Source organism: Geotrypetes seraphini, chromosome 6, assembly GCF_902459505.1.
Source record: "Geotrypetes seraphini chromosome 6, aGeoSer1.1, whole genome shotgun sequence".
Lineage (NCBI taxonomy): Eukaryota > Metazoa > Chordata > Amphibia > Gymnophiona > Dermophiidae > Geotrypetes > Geotrypetes seraphini.
The window spans coordinates 219,790,429-219,807,571 of NC_047089.1; positions in this window are offsets into that span (position 1 = coordinate 219,790,429).

Below are 17,143 nucleotides of genomic sequence, written 5' to 3' on the forward strand. Positions count from 1 at the left end.
TCCAGATGAGGTCTCACCATGGCCCTGTACAACGGCATTATGACTTCAGGCTTTCAGCTGACGAAACTTCTATTGATACAACCCAATATCTGCCTTGCCTTAGATGAAGCCTTCTCCACTTGATTGGCAGTTTTCATGTCTGCACTGATGATTACTCCTAAATCTTGTTCTGCTGAAGTCCTAGTTAAAGTTTCTCCGTTCAAGAAGTACGTCCTGCATGGATTTCTGCTTCCGAGGTGCATGACCTTACATTTCTTAGCATTGAAGCCTAGTTGCCAGGTTGAGGACCAACTTTCCAATGTAAGCAGGTCCTGCGCCATATAATTCTGTAAACTGCATTCACTTACTATATTACATAGTTTGGCGTCATCGGCGAATAGTGTTATTTTACCTTGAAGCCCTTGAGTCAGATCCCCTATGAATATGTTGAAAAGGAGTGGACCCAAGACCGAGCCCTGCGGCACTCCACTGGTCACCTCCGATGTTTTAGAGAGGGTACCATTAACCACCACCCTCTGAAGTCTGCCACTCAGCCAATCATTGACCCATGCAGTTAGTGTCTCTCCTAACCCCATCGATTCCATCTTGCTTAGCAGCCTGCGGTGTGGGACACTGTCAAAAGCTTTCCTGAAGTCCAGGTACACAACGTCCAAAGACTCTCCCAAGTCCAACTTTCTTGTTACCCAGTCAAAGAAGCTGATGAGATTGGATTGGCAGGACCTACCCTTGGTGAATCCATGCTGACTGGGATCCCGAAGATTCCCTTCATTCAAGATCATGTCCAATTTGCTTTTAATTAGTGTTTCCATGAGTTTGCACACTATTGATGTGAGACTCACCGGTCTATAATTCGCAGCCTCTGCCCTGCAACCCTTTTTATGCAGAGGAACGACATTAGCTAATTTCCAGTCCAGGGGAACTTTCCCCTTACTTAGGGAGAGATTGAATAGCTCAGCCAACGGTTTCGCCAGGACATCGCTCAATTCTCTGAGCATTCTTGGGTGCAAATTGTCTGGTCCCATGGCTTTGTTCACCTTGAGTCTTGCCAGTTCACTGTAAACTTCACCTGGTGTGAACTCAAAATTCTGAAATGGGTCTTCTGTGCTTTGTGTTGCCTTCAACTGGGGACCGTGTCCCGGTGCCTCACAGGTGAAGACTGAGCAGAAGTATTCATTCAGTAGTTTGGCTTTATCGGAATCTGCTTCCACGTAACTTCCGTCCGGTCTTCTAAGGCGTACTATCCCGCCTGTGTTCCTTTTTCTGTCACTAATATACCTGAAGAAGGATTTGTCCCCCTTTTTAATGTTTTTTGCCAGAATTTCTTCCACTCGAAGTTTTGCCTCCCTAACTGCCATTTTGACCGCTGTAGACCTGGTCCTATATTCTACTTTTGCCTCTCTTTTCTCCGTGCGCTTGTAGGAGAGAAACGCTTTTTTTTTCTCCTTAATGAGGTGCGAGATCTCCGCGGTGAACCATTGGGGTTTATTGTTTCTTTGTCGTTTATTTACTGATTTTATGAAGCGGCTAGTTGCTTCATGTATGATTGATTTCAGTGTTAACCACTTAGCTTCTACATCATCGGTCTCCGCTTGGTCCTGCAGCGTCTGATGGACGAAATCTCCCATGTGTGCGAAGTCTGTGCCCCGGAAATTGAGTACCTTTGTTTTCGTGTTTGATCTAGGGAAGCCTTTCCTAAGGTTGAACCATACTATATTGTGGTCGCTGGAGGCTAGCGTATCTCCTACTGAGACCTCTGAAACGCTTTCCCCGTTGGTGAGTACCAGGTCGAGGATCGCCTGGGCCCTAGTGGGCTCCGTTACCATTTGTTTGAGACGTGCTCCCTTTATGGAGGTTAAGAGCCTCCTGCTACTGCTGGTTGTCGCTGAAAATGAGTTCCAGTCTGCATCAGGCATATTGAAGTCCCCTAGCAGTACAGCTTCTCCTCGTAGAGTGATATTCTCTATGTCTTCAATTAATTCTGCGTCCATGTCTTCCAGTTGTCTTGGGGGTCTGTAAACCACACCTAGATACAGGCATTTTTCTCTGCCTCTTGCCAGGTTTACCCAGAGGGACTCCCCGGTGTACTTGACATCTGTGATCCTGGTGGTTTTGATGTCCTCTTTAATGTATAGAGCTACCCCCCTCCTAACCTGCCCTCTCTGTCCTGACGAAGTAGATTGTAGCCCGGTATAGCCATATCCCACCCATGTGAGTCTGTGAACCAAGTTTCAGATATTGCCACCACATCTAGGTCGGCATTCCTTATTTCAGCCTCCAATTCTAGAATTTTGTTACCTAAACTGTGTGCATTGACATACATGGCCCTCCATATCTTGTGTTTGCTAAGTCCGTGTGAGGCGTATCCTACCCGAGTCGGTGTGACTCCCAAAGAACTGTTTGCAATGTGGGTACTTACCTTGGACATGGAAGCGGAGTTTCGACTCACCTCATCTAAAGCAACAAAAGAAATATTTTTTTCTACCTTTATCTCTGGTTTCTGCTTTCCTTATCTTCTCTTCACTTTCCATCCCATCCAGTGTCTGCCCTCTTTCTCTGCCCCTTCCATTTTTCTCTTTCTGTCTCTACTCCCTCCCCCATGCTCTGATATCTTTCCCTTCTCCTTTTCTTCCCTCCTTCCCGCCAACTCCCCCCAAGGTCTGGCATCTGCTTCCCTTCCCCCATGCCCTGGAATTGTTCTCTTCACTTCTCCTTTCATCTCTACCTCTCTCTCCATGTTCTGGCATCTCCTTTCCTTGCTATCCCTCTCTCCCTTCCTTCCTGATGGTCTGGCATCTCAGTTTCCTTCCCATACCTCCCCCCATGCCATGGCATCTCTCTCCTCTCCTTCCCTTCCATCTCTCCCTCCTCCTACATGCTCTGGTATCTCTTCTCTTTCCTCTCTGGTGTCTCCACTCTTTCCTTTCTCTCCCTCCCTCTCTCCTTTCTTCCGGGTCTGGCATCTCCTTCCCCCCATACCCTGGTCTGGCATCTCCTTTTTTCCCTTCCTTTTCCTCCCCATGGTCTGGCATCTCTCTTTCGTCTCCTCTTTCTTCCCTGGTCTTCCTTCTCCTTCCCTCCCTTTCTCTCAACATTTCTCTCCTCTTTCCCTCTCTCTTTCTTTGTCACCCTCCAGTTGGCAGCACAATGTTCACAATTCACTGCTCATGCCGGCATTGGGCCATCCTCTCTGCCGGGTCCCACTTACTTCCTGTTTCCACAAAGGCAGGACCCAGCAGAGAGGAAGGCTTGAAGCTGACAAGAGCAATGAATTTGACGCAACGATACAAAACAAGATCTGACCACAAAAGTTTGTTGTATACTAAATGACAGTGAAACATCTAACTTTACTCCTAAATACCTCATGGTGTTTAATAATTTAATAGGCTGGGCACACAAAAGCAGAGTAATAGTAGTTTTTGAGGGTTCAAAAATAACTTATTATTTGTTGCCCATTCATCTATATATATAAAATCGGATGTATGTATGTATGTGTGTGTGTGTGTATGTGCCGCGATCACGCAAAAACGGCTTGACCGATTTGAACGAAACTTGGTATGCAGATCCCTCACTACCTGGGATGATATATTCTGGGGGTCTTGCGGCCCACCTGCACACGTGGGCGGAGCTACAAACATAAAATCAGATTTCACCCATTCATGTCAATGGAAAAAATGTAAAAAGCTGCCATTCTCACAGTAATTCAAAAACGGCTTGACCGATTTGAACGAAACTTGGTATGCTGATCCCTCACTACCTGGGGTGATATGTTCTGGGGGTCCCGCGGCCCACCTGCACACGTGGGCGGAGCTACAAACAGAACATCAGATTTCACCCATTCATGTCAATGGAAAAAATGTAAAAAGCTGCCATTCTCACAGTAATTCAAAAACGGCTTGGCCGATTTGAACTAAACTTGGTATGCTGATCCCTCACTACCTGGGGTGATATGTTCTGGGGGTCTCGCGGCCCACCTGCACACGTGGGCGGAGCTACAAACAAAATCAGATTTCACCCATTCATGTCAATGGAAAAAATGTAAAAAGCTGCCATTCTCACAGTAATTCAAAAACGGCTTGACCGGTTTGAACGAAACTTGGTATGCAGATCCCTCAGTACCTGGGGTGATATGATCTGGGGGTCTCGCGGCCCACCTGCACACGTGGGCGGAGCTACAAACATAAAATCAGATTTCACCCATTCATGTCAATGGAAAAAATGTAAAAAGCTGCCATTCTCACAGTAATTCAAAAACGGCTTGACCGATTTGAACGAAACTTGGTATGCAGATCCCTCACTACCTGGGGTGATATGTTCTGGGGGTCTCGCGGCCCACCTGCACACGTGGGCGGAGCTACAAACAAAATCAGATTTCACCCATTCATGTCAATGGAAAAAATGTAAAAAGCTGCCATTCTCACAGTAATTCAAAAACGGCTTGACCGGTTTGAACGAAACTTGGTATGCAGATCCCTCACTACCTGGGGTGATATGATCTGGGGGTCTCGCGGCCCACCTGCACACATGGGCGGAGCTACAAACAGAATATCAGATTTCACCCATTCATGTCAATGGAAAAAATGTAAAAAGCTGCCATTCTCACAGTTATTCCAACTACCTGGGGTGATATGTTCTGAGGGTATCGCGGCCCACCTGCACACGTGGGCGGATCTACAAACAGAACATCAGATTTCACCCATTCATGTCTATGGAAAAAATGTAAAAAGCTGCCATTCTCACAGTAATTCAAAAACGGCTTGACCGATTTGAACGAAACTTGGTATGCAGATCCCTCACTACCTGGGGTGATATGTTCTGGGGGTCTCGCGGCCCACCTGCACACGTGGGCGGAGCTACAAACAGAAAATCAGATTTCACCCATTTATGTCAATGGAAAAAATGTAAAAAGCTGCCATTCTCACAGTAATTCAAAAACAGCTTGACCGATTTGAACGAAACTTGGTATGCAGATCCCTCACTACCTGGGGTGATATGTTCTGGGGGTCTCGCGGCCCACCTGCACACGTGGGCAGAGCTACAAACAGAAAATCAGATTTCACCCATTCATGTCAATGGAAAAAATGTAAAAAGCTGCCATTCTCACAGTAATTCAAAAACGGCTTGCCCGATTTGAACGAAATTTGGTATGCTGATCCCTCACTACCTGGGGTGATATGTTCTGGGGGTATCGCGGCCCACAACTCTATGTTGCTTGCTCAAGGGTGGGTTCACCCAAGAATTTATATGTTCTTGCTCCTGGAGGTGAAACTAAAAATGTTGTTTATAATCAAGTTGTGCGTTAGTTGTATTGTATTCATTTTGTCAAATATTTCACATTATAATTTGAATATATGTGTGTGTGTGTGTGTATGTATGTATGTTCCAGCATAACTCTTCAATGCATGGACAGATTTCAACCAAACTTGACATATACATTACTTACTATCTGAGGACAAACACTGTGGGGGTGGGAAGGGGGTGATATGTTAAAATGATCAAAAGCGACAGATATTAATGTCCAACCCATAGTTTTCGGGCTCGCAGAGATGAATACCGACACTCCCGATGCCGTTTAAGTCTAAGTTCAGCCCCATAGAGAGGGACATTCCTTTGGGACATGTGGAGGGTAGGGGGTTGGGACATGGGGGTGGGGCATATGGGACATGTGGGGGGGGGGTAACGTGGGGGGTGGGACATGTGGGACATAGTGGGGTGGGACATGTAGGGGGTTGGACATTTTGGGATAAATAAGTATCCGGGCAACGCCGGGTAATCAGCTAGTCATTCATAAAGAGGTTAAATTGAGATCATTCACTCTTTGTGGTAAAACTAATAAAATGCCATCAGCACTGGCTGGTTTATTGCGTGGGGGAGGGGGGGCTTGCCTCTATTCTGATTGACTGGCATTATTGTTATTGTTCCCACTACCCTCTTCCCAACCTATGAGTTGGACTATGTGTTGTATTTGCTCTGTTTCTTGGATACTGCTTGGTTGTACTGGCTTTATATGTTTGCTTCTCAATAAAAACGTTTCAAACCAAAAAAAGATGTCATCAGCATAGCCCATCCGTTGCTCCCTCCTTTCTGAGCTCGGGACTTTTCCCTAGCCCCAGGCCAGATTGAAATTCTGCCCTTTCCAGTGGCAGGATAAACATTTCATCAGCCATACAGCAGAACTGGAAACACACTTCTGGTCTTAAGTGAAGGGTGAGCCTGGTGAGCAAACAGAATCCAGCGAGTCCCCAACTGTAGCACAAGACCTGGTGGTAATCTCACTTCCCTGTGCACGAATGAACATAGTGAGGCCAAGACACAGTACATTTAAATTCCAGCATCCGTCATAAAGCTTACACATCATTTCTAATCAAGCAGGTGTAGCCATGTTTTCTAAGACTGGGCTCAAGGCCTGACATACTGACATCAAGTGTCTGCCTGTTCCAGAATATAGAAAAAAAAAAAGGAACCTCTGGGGAATGAGGGGGAACCACATGCATTCACATTTTCTAAAATAATGGTAGTGTCCACACTGAAATGTTCTCTCCAAGGGGTCTTTCCTTGATTCTCCTGAGGGAATATTGAGAGCAAAACAGATGCCTGCAACAATAAAATCAAGGGAAAATGGGTGCACGCAACAAGTTAACAGGAAAGCAGTTTTTCATCCCAATACAGAGGGAAAAGTCAGCAGCTGTTTCCTATGGCTCTGGCTTAGTACACAATCTGTTCTGGACATGGCACTAGTCCTCACTGCTTCTGGAATCTTGCTCAACTAATTCTAGATCCACTCTGGATCTAACACCAGTTCTACTTTCCCCACGCAAGCAGAAACTGACCATAATTGCTCATCAATATTTTCGATCTCAGCCCCCCAATTATGGAATTCAATGTCTATGCACCTTCCCACGCCAACTCCCCCCAAGGTCTGGCATCTGCTTCCCTTCCCCCATGCCCTGGAATTGTTCTCTTCACTTCTCCTTTCATCTCTACCTCTCTCTCCATGTTCTGGCATCTCCTTTCCTTGCTATCCCTCTCTCCCTTCCTTCCTGATGGTCTGGCATCTCAGTTTCCTTCCCATACCTCCCCCCATGCCATGGCATCTCTCTCCTCTCCTTCCCTTCCATCTCTCCCTCCTCCTACATGCTCTGGTATCTCTTCTCTTTCCTCTCTGGTGTCTCCACTCTTTCTTTTCCCTCCCTCCCTCTCTCCTTTCTTCCGGGTCTGGCATCTCCTTCCCACCATACCCTGGTCTGGCATCTCCTTTTTTCCCTTCCTTTTCCTCCCCATGATCTGGCATCTCTCTTTCGTCTCTTCTTTCTTCCCTGGTCTTCCTTCTCCTTCCCTCCCTTTCTCTCAACATTTCTCTCCGCTTTCCCTCTCTCTTTCTTTGTCACCCTCCAGTTGGCAGCACAATGTTCACAATTCACTGCTCATGCCGGCATTGGGCCATCCTCTCTGCCGGGTCCCACTTACTTCCTGTTTCCACAAAGGCTGGACCCAGCAGAGAGGAAGGCTTGAAGCTGACAAGAGCAATGAATTTGACGCAATGATACAAAACAAGATCTGACCACAAAAGTTTGTTGTATACTAAATGACAGTGAAACATCTAACTTTACTCCTAAATATCTCATGGTGTTTAATAATTTAATAGGCTGGGCACCCAAAAGCAGAGTAATAGTAGTTTTTGAGGGAAGAAAAAGATCTTGATAGAATTAAATCGAACCTAAAGACTTTTCTGTTCAAAGACACATTTGACCTATAACGTAACATCCTGATTCCATTTTCTCTCACAGATGCAATTTCCCTCTCCCATATGTACTTACCTTTTAAGTCTTCCTCTTCTATTCTCCCCCTTAACCCCTCATTTCCAAAGTCAGTCTATATTGTGCAATTATCTGGCTTGAACTGTATCGTAATGACTGTTGTTTGTATATTCCTCCATTTTATGATTCTATTACTGTTAGCCGCTTAGAAATTTGATAAGCATAGAAACATGATGGTGGATAAAGGCCAAATGGACCATCCAGTCTGCCTATCCGCAGTAACTAAACTAAACTAAACCTTAAGTTTGTATACCACATCATCTCCATAAAGATAGAGCTCGGCACGGTTTACAGGTAATTCAATAAATGAGGGAAGGACATAATAAGAGATTAGAGGTTATGAAGAGGAAAGCTAGCTTTACATTTTAAATAGATAGCTTTACGTTTTGGAGAAAAGCCAGGTTTACAGATGCTTTCGAAATAATTGGAATGAGCCTAGGTTCAGCAGCGGGGCAGAGAAGTTATTCCAAATCTCAGTGAATTTGAAGAAAAGGGATTTCCCTAATTTACCTGCATACATGACGCCTTTTAATGAGGGGAAAGATAGTTTGAGTTTGTGGGCGGATCTGGTAGTGTCAGGTCTCGAAGAATTCCAGGATAATGGAATTAGGGGAGGAAGAATGCCATGTAGGATTTTGAATATTAGATAGGTACATTTAAAGTGAATCCTAGAAATCACCAGTAACCATTAGCTCTTCCTCTCTCTAAGAGATCCCGCGTTCCTATCCCAGGCTTTCTTGAAACTTGATAGGCACAGCGGAACTCTTCTAGAGCCTAGCTATAAACTCCTCGCTTTGGAGCTGATGGGCCTCAACAAGAGCCAGCTCTAGGCAAATCACTGGCCTATTTGAAAACTGAAATTATCTGCTCCATTTCTCTTCAGCTCCAGCATTGCACCTATCTCTTTCTTCCTCCATCCAGTATCCTGTCTGTCTCCTTTCACCCTCTGCCCACAAACAAGGGGTGACATAAGGGACCATAGACAGCAGTTAATGAAAGGGCCCTCAGGGGGTGGGTCCATCTTAGAAGATTCAGTAACATCTACAAGTGGTCACCTTCTTCCTAGGGCTTCCCTGCTCTCAAAATCTTATACCCCCAGATACACTCCCTTTAAGCCAGGGCTGCCCAAGTCCAGTTCTTGAGATCTACTGGCAGGCCAGGTTTTCAGGATATCCACAATGAACATCCATGAGAGAGATTTGCATACCAAGAAGGCAGTGCAGGCAAATCTCTTTCATGTATATTCATTGTGGATATCCTGAAAACCTGGCCTGCCAGTAGATCTCGAGGACCGGACTTGGGCAGCCCTGCTTTAAGCAGATCATGTGGTCACTCACAAAAATACTGACCCAACTTGAAAATTAAGCTATAAAAAATTAATTCAACTAAACTAAATCAATTATCATATGTGTGATTTTTTTTTTTTGGTGCTATATACAGAAATGCATTCCTGATACTGGAATCATAAATTGTTGGTTTTTAGAACTTGTTGCTCACACACAAAACAAATTGCATCTGGCCACTTCTTAGAGCAGGGGTGTCAAAGTCCCTCCTCGAGGGCCGCAATCCAGTCAGGTTTTCAGGATTTCTCCAATGAAGATGCATGAGATCTATTAGCATACAATGAAAGCAGTGCATGCAAATAGATCTTATGCATATTCATTGGGGAAATCCTGAAAACCTGACTGGATTGCGGCCCTCGAGCAGGGACTTTGACACCCCTGCCTTAGAGTGTTGACCCCCAACCCTCTCAATTAACTTTCAGGCTCCGAGTTTGCAGCTACCACACACCTGCCAAGTCTCCTGCTTTCAGCGAGATACTCCCATTTTTGTGGATCTTCTCCCGCACTCCCACCAAAGAGCTGAAAAACAATGCACATCCTCATCCGCCAGAGTTTAGAACATTAGTAAAAACTAAATTATTTAATCAATTTGTAAGTTAAAGTTTTACTGGTTTTACTTTCACATTGTATGTACGTACTAATGATTTTATATTGTGTTTTATTCCCTGATTGTCCAGCACTTCTTGTTGTAAACCGCCTCGAACTATTATGGCGTTGGCGGTATATAAGAATAAAATTATTATTATTATTATCTCCTGCTGGGTAGCCACCCATGCCGCAGCAGTAGGAAACATCTTCATGAAACATCATCTTCTGCTACTGCTAATCTGCGGCAGCAGGAGATTACATTACATTACATTACATTAGAGATTTCTATTCCGCCATTGCCTTGCGGTTCAAGGCGGATTACAAAAGAATCGCAAAAGATGTATTACAAAAGAAGATATTTTGTAGTTTCCAGGCATTTACCTGCTACAACGGAATGGGAAGGCCACCCCTTTTGCCTCTGGCTGTCAATTGGCTATGCCAAGGGTGGAGCAAAGGATGGGGCTGGGCAGGATAAGGCAGGGTAGGGGCGAGTGACAAGGCAGAGTAATGGGCAGGCTGGGGGCAGACCCTGAATCTCCAACTGAGTGGGTTGTTCCTCTTGGCAGCTCTGTCACTATCCAAAATTTTGATAATTAAACTCAATAATCATGACAATAGTACAAACATGGTATAAAAATACAAATTAATGTATGTGTGTTTGGGTCTTTGCTTTTGTGTGGTTCTCAGGACCTACTGTTTTATTTTGACTGCAACTACTCTTTGCTGCCTACAAGAAGCTAGAACTCTAGGCAACTGCCTAGTGTTGCCTAATGATTATGCTGGCACTGCCTGTACTACGGGGACTACTTTGACTGAATTTACACTATTGGTAAAAGTGATTAGTATTAGTAGTTGTTCTGCCCCCATTTTATCTGGGCATTTACTCAGTTTCTTGTATAAGAACTAGTATAAGTGTTTATGCTAAGATGCATGAGTAAAGTTTTCTCTGTGGACTTAAATCCCATGAGGGCTTTGCTTCTCTCAGAGAGCTAGGCTGCAACTACAGAGCTTAAGCCGGCCCCCCTTCATGTTCAGTCTGAGAGAGAGCAGTTGCCATATTTGCATGAGGATTGTTCTCCTACTAAGTTTTCACCCTTTAATTCTAACAAACTAACACAGCATAGTTTTATATCTAAGTCTGGAGAACAGTGTTATTTCCACAAGGTGTGGACACACTCCCAGCTCACTTTTTGGATAGGGAAAGCTGGTAGTGTGGGAACATAAGAACATAAGCAATGCCTCTGCTGGGTCAGACCCAAGGTCCATCGTGCCCAGCAGTCCGCTCACGCGGCGGCCCAACAGGTCCAGGACCTGTGTAGTAATCCTCTAACTATACCCCTCTATCCCTTTTTCCAGCAGGAAGATTCTGTGTCAGAGTTGAACTGCCTTGAAGTCATCAATTGTGAGTGTTTATTCTTTATTTTTTCATGTTATTAAAGAAAGTTCCTCAAGAACTACAGAATCTGGCTGATAACACTGAGATTATAGAAGTAAGGGTTAACTGAATAGGAGCCTCTTACAATTGCCAATATAACTCAGAGGAGTCCTTGCTTTCAGTACAAAACCTGAGAAAATCCATGGTAAAGGCTGTACAGTAAAGCTGTAGCTGTATAGTGAGATTTAGTCAGCACAGTAGTAGTAAATGTGGACAGCCTGGCCTAACTCTTCCCTGGATCCCAAAGCTCTCGTTCAACCATCCACTGACAACTGGGAACACCATGCACAGAGTGGTACGGACCATTTAACAAATGTCCCAGAAATACAATCATGTTTTCGGTCAAAGTCATGATCCAGATGCAGCAATTAAAAAGGAAAACGTCTTCTTTCTCCCTGCACCAATAATTCCTGCATGCAGACCAGATTGTTAGCAAATTGTCTGCTTCTCACAGCACAGGCAAATAAGGAATAAGCCATCGTGGATATGCAGTTCAACAGAACCTTGGCTAATGCTTTCAAGTCACTGTTCCAAAAAGATATGGCTCTCCAGTTTGTAAAGTATACCTTCTCCAATTGTAGTCAGGTTTCATATCAGGAGATCCCAACCATAGACAAGAGTCTGTCTATCCATCCATAAGAGCATAAGAATTGCCATACTGCGACAACCCAAAGGTCCATAAGGGATAAATCAAAGATCCATCAAGCCCAGTATCCTGTTTAAAACAGTGGCCGACCCATATGCATAGCTTTGTTTATGTATGTGGAAACAAACTGTAAAGGCCCCCCCCCCTACTCCATAACATTTATTTCTTCCCAGTCTTCTCCCTTTTTCACTCACAGAATTTCTATGGTTTCCATGGGGGGAGGGGAGGGAACAGGCCCTGGCATAGAAGTCCCTTAAAAAGTAACTCTAAGACTGATATGAGGTTGCTCCAACTCTTTTTTTTTTTTTTAGGACAAACAGTATGAAATAGCATATAACATAACATAAAATTCCATTTATATACCACAAAACCTTATAGCTCTATGCGGTTTAACAAATAAAGAAAAACTGGACATCTACAATGGAATATAAAAAATAATCTTTCAAAAACCTCCCATACAAATAAGCTTTCAACAATTTCCTAAAATGTAAATAAGGAATGGAACTAGATAACAATCGACAGAAGTCGGTGTCCCAGTTAGCAACTTGAAATGATAATCGATTAAAATATGCTTTATAAACACAACCCCTAACCGTTGGAAAAGCAAACAGTACTGGCGTACGTAACAAAAGTCTAGGACAAGCTAATTTAAAATGGTTCATCAGCATGGAATGTGCTCTTTAATGGGAGTGTTTGGAAGCTGTTAACCACTAATACGTGCATTTTTCTCCCCAGGACCAACTCGGTTCTGTTTTCTTGTAAAGCACTGATAATGTAACATAGAAACATGACGGCAGATAAAGGCCATTTGGCCCATACAGTCTGCTATTCTGCAGCATCCATTATCTCCTCCTTTCCCCAAGAGAATGTGTGTGCTGGTTCCTCTGGGATTTTTTCCTGCCTTTCTTTTCACAAACAGTGCTTTCCTTAACATGTAAGTTGTCATTTAGGGCCATTTTCCCTTTTAGTCTACTTAGGTTTCTGGCACTTTAAAAGTTTCCTTTTTTGTCTATGGCCCACTAGGTCCCCCTAGGTCTTGGGTACCTGGCCAAGTAGAGTTTTCACAATCCGGCCATCTGATTTCACTGTGGCTAGTTTTCCTAACATGTCCCTTAAAACTCCTAGTAGTTTAAAAAAAAAAATGCACCCAGCGCAGCAGGACCATGTCCCTTCCAGACACCCACAATTGGTGCCTATAATACCTGGGAACCTTGTAAAAAAGAGTCGAGAGTTAAGGGTTGAGAGAGGTAGCGTGAATGGAATTTTGGCAACCAGAAGTCTAGTCCATCGACTTTAGCATTGGGGACATTGGTCTCTATGGCTTCAGGAGCTGCATTGATCACCGAGGACACATTGACATCGAGAGGGCCTCCACTTTCCTTAACCCTGAGCAACAATAGCTACCGCTGGAATCAGGCATCCTCTGATCTCCTCCCAAAGATGAGGAATGATTCATCATTGTCCTCATCAGTGCCAAGAGACTCCGAAGAAATGCTTCAGGGGGAGGCCAAGAAACATTGCTATCAGTCCCCCTTAAAGCAAGGCTACCAAGCCCTGAGGCATCAAGATCACCAATGTCCTCAAAGAGCCCCTGATGTGAGGGCCAGCTTGTCCTCCCCAGGAACCAAATGGGGTGAGACAGCCCCCCATTGATCGGAGACCAGGTCACCAATTCACTCCAGGTACTTGCGAGGAACATGACCAACCAGGCTGATCCTCAGCCTTCACTTGATGACAGCCCTTGAGGAAAGTCTCAGGGCTGTGCTCCATTGTTCACCTAGGTCACAATGCAAAACTGGAACAGCCTCCCCATGGACACAAGATCAGAAACTACCTGGGTTTGTAAAGAAAACTGAAAACATTTATTTACATAAATCACCTTTCTACAGGATGATCCTTTAAGATTTCCCAGCTCTGACTTCTATAGTCCTGCCTGTAATGGTTTCTCCGCAAACTCCCCATGTTTTGCATGCGCTCTTCTTTGATTGTAAATTGCCGTAATGGCTCCTTCTGTAAACTACCCATGTTGTATGGGCTTTTGTTTAATTGTTAATTGCCTTGAACCTTTATAGCAGTGTCTCGCAAACTTTCCGGCCGGCGGCATACTAAATCCAGTGCCCTGGCCGGAAGGCACCCGGAAGTGAGCTGACATCGATGCGCTGATGTCACACGAATGCATGACATCATCCCGTCAACGTCCGCGCATGCGTGGAGGCCCATCTGGCCACGATACACTTCGGTGGAGGGATCCGGGAGGTGCGAGGAGAGGAGGAGAGACTCTCGTGCATGCAATGCTTTTCTCTAAAAAGGATTATTGCAATACTGTCTGTGCAGGACCACTAAAACTGAAAAGATCACAGATGCTACAAAATACTGCAGTTCGTGCTCATCTTAAAGCATGCAGATCGATCAAGCTAGTCCATTCCTTACACAGTTACACAGTCTTCCAGTTTCAATACTTTGTCTTGTTCATAAAGCTTATTATTGTGGTGCATAACAATGCAAAAAAAAACAACAAAACCACGCCAGAATCAACAAGCCCACAGTAAAAACTAGGAAAGAGGAAGAAAGTGGGGAGAGTTTGATAGGACTCACAACTGGATATGTCATATGGATTGATATTTATTTACATATGTGTTGTATCAAATAAATGATTTAAAACTCAACACGGTCATAGGTTGATGTGTACAGTTACCTCCTCACTTTCTTTCTCTTTCCTATTATTGTGGTGCACCATCTTATTTGGCTAATTTAACAATTTCTTATACACCTATTTGTGTTCTGAGATCTATCGATTCACACCATTTAGCGCTACCTAACCCAAAACAGGCCCAATATAAAAGTACCCGTCACTCTGCTTTCTTTGGTTTGTTGTTTGGTTTTGTTTTTTTTTTTTGCATTGTGCTATAGAATAATCTCCCACCTAGTATAAGCTGTGAGCATTCATTTTGCAAATTCAAATTGCTATTAAAATGCACTTATGTACTTTACTGCTCTCCTGACATGCTGTGATCTCTCTGGAATCCAGACACAGAGTCATGTGTTTATTCTTTTGTGGTCTGAAAGTTTCTGTCCTATTTTAATTGGAGTTCCTATTCTTTTTATTGTATGTTTATAATTTGGTTTTTTGGTGATGTAAACCACTGTGATCCGCGAGTCAGTCCAAGCAGTATATCAAAGTTTTAATAAACAAACATCCCAGCCTTCAGTCCCTAGCTCTCATAGATTAGAAGTGGACTTCTTGATCTTACCTGACGGTGTCTCCCAGGTTCTGCTTCAGGAAGGATTCCAGGTGGCAGTCATTCAGTTTCAGATGGAAGAGGTTTTCATCTGATATGAGAGCAAAACCCTAGATTTGGGAAGTATGTCGGATTGTTAAAGTGAGTGGAGGGATAAATTAACTCAATGTCTACACGCAATCAAAGATTGGACAAGTTGTCATATGAGTAAATTAGTTTTGAATTTTGAAACACCTGAACAAATGTTGATAGGAAGAGTTTAAGATCCTTTGTGACCAGAATTTATTAAGGTGCACATGGTTATGCTTCCAGTAAGAAAGAAGATGAAAATTTTGGGTATTTGGATAGATTCACTTTTGAATATGAAAGAACATGTTATGTCTGTTGTGAAATCTGCCTTTTTTTATGCTCCTTTTTGAATAGATTGAAACCAATGCCCTCATGCTATGATTTCCGACTTATAGTACAGAATATTGTCCAAGAGAGACTAGACTATTGCAATGCTTTGTATCTAGGAATGCTTTCTACTAGATATAGAGCATTGCAAGTGGTTCAAAATGCTGCAGCATGTTTAATTCTAAAAGGTAACAGATTTAAGCATGGGACTCCTTTATTGTGACAGCTACATTGATTACTAATCAAATCGCATGTTGTATTTAAGGTGCTTGTGTTAGTTTTTCAGGCTATACAAGATTGTTTCATGGAGCAGATTGTTAGAGAACCAACGAGAGGAAATGCCACTCTGGATCTAATCCTAAATGGGTTAAGGGGACCTGCAAAGGAAGTAGAGGTAGTGGGACCATTGGGAAACAGCGATCATAGATGATCAAGTTCAAGGTTGAGGTAGGAATACCGAAAGGAAAGAGAACCATAGCGACAACTTTCAACTTCAGGAAAGGAAACTACGAAGCAATGAGGGTAATGGTAAGGAAGAAACTTAGGAACACTTCCAAAAAATGGTAAACGGTAGAACATGCCTGGTCTTTTCTCAAGAACACAGTGAGCAAGGCGCAAAATCTGTGTAGCCCCAGATTCAGAAAGGGGTGCAAAAAGAGTTGAACAAAAGACCCGGCGTGGATAACTAAAATAGTGAAGGAAGCGATAGGCAATAAGAAAAATTAATTCAGGAAATGGAAAAAGGACAAAACTGAGGGGAACTGGAAAGAGCACAGGAAGAATCAAAAAGAATGTCACCGAGTGGTTCGAAAAGCCAAAAGAGAGTATAAAGAGAGGCTAGCCAGGGAAGCACGAAAATTCAAACCATTCTTTAGATATGTTAAAGGGAAGCAACCGGCTAGGGAGGAGGTGGGACCACTGGATGACGGAGACAGGAAGGGAGTGGTGAAGGAGGAGAAAGAAGTGGCAGAAAGACTTAACATGTTCTTTTCGTCTGTATTCACAAACGAAGACACATCCAACATATCGGAACCTGAGCAATTCTTCAAAAATTAACATCCATGGAAGTGAGCCTTGAGGATGTACGCAGGCAGATAGAAAAACTAAAAACTGACAAATCCCTGGGTCCGGACGGAATCCATCCAAGGGTCCTGAAGGAATTAAAGGAGGCGATAGCAGAACTACTGCAGCAAATTTGCAATCTAACCCTGAAAACAGGCATGATCCCAGAGGACTGGAAGATAGCCAACGTTACACCCATCTTTAAAAAGGGATCAAGAGGTGACCCGGGAAACTACAGACCGGTGAGTCTGAGCTCAGTTCCAAGGAAAATGGCGGAAGCACTGATAAAAGAAAACATCGATGAACATTTTGAAAGAAACGAACTTCTGATAACCAGCCAACATGGTTTCTGCAAGGGGAGATCGTGCCTAACGAACTTATTGCACTTCGAAGGAATTAACAAACAGATGGACAAAGGAGACCCCATAGACATCATATATCTAGATTTCCAAAAAGCCTTTGACAAGGTGGCCCATGAACACCTACTCCGGAAACTGAAGAACCATGGGGTGGAAGGAGACGTACATAGATGGATCAGAAACTGGTTGGCGGGTAGGAAACAGAGGGTAGGAGTGAAGGCCCACTACTCGGACTGGAGGAGGGTCACGAGTAGGGTCCCG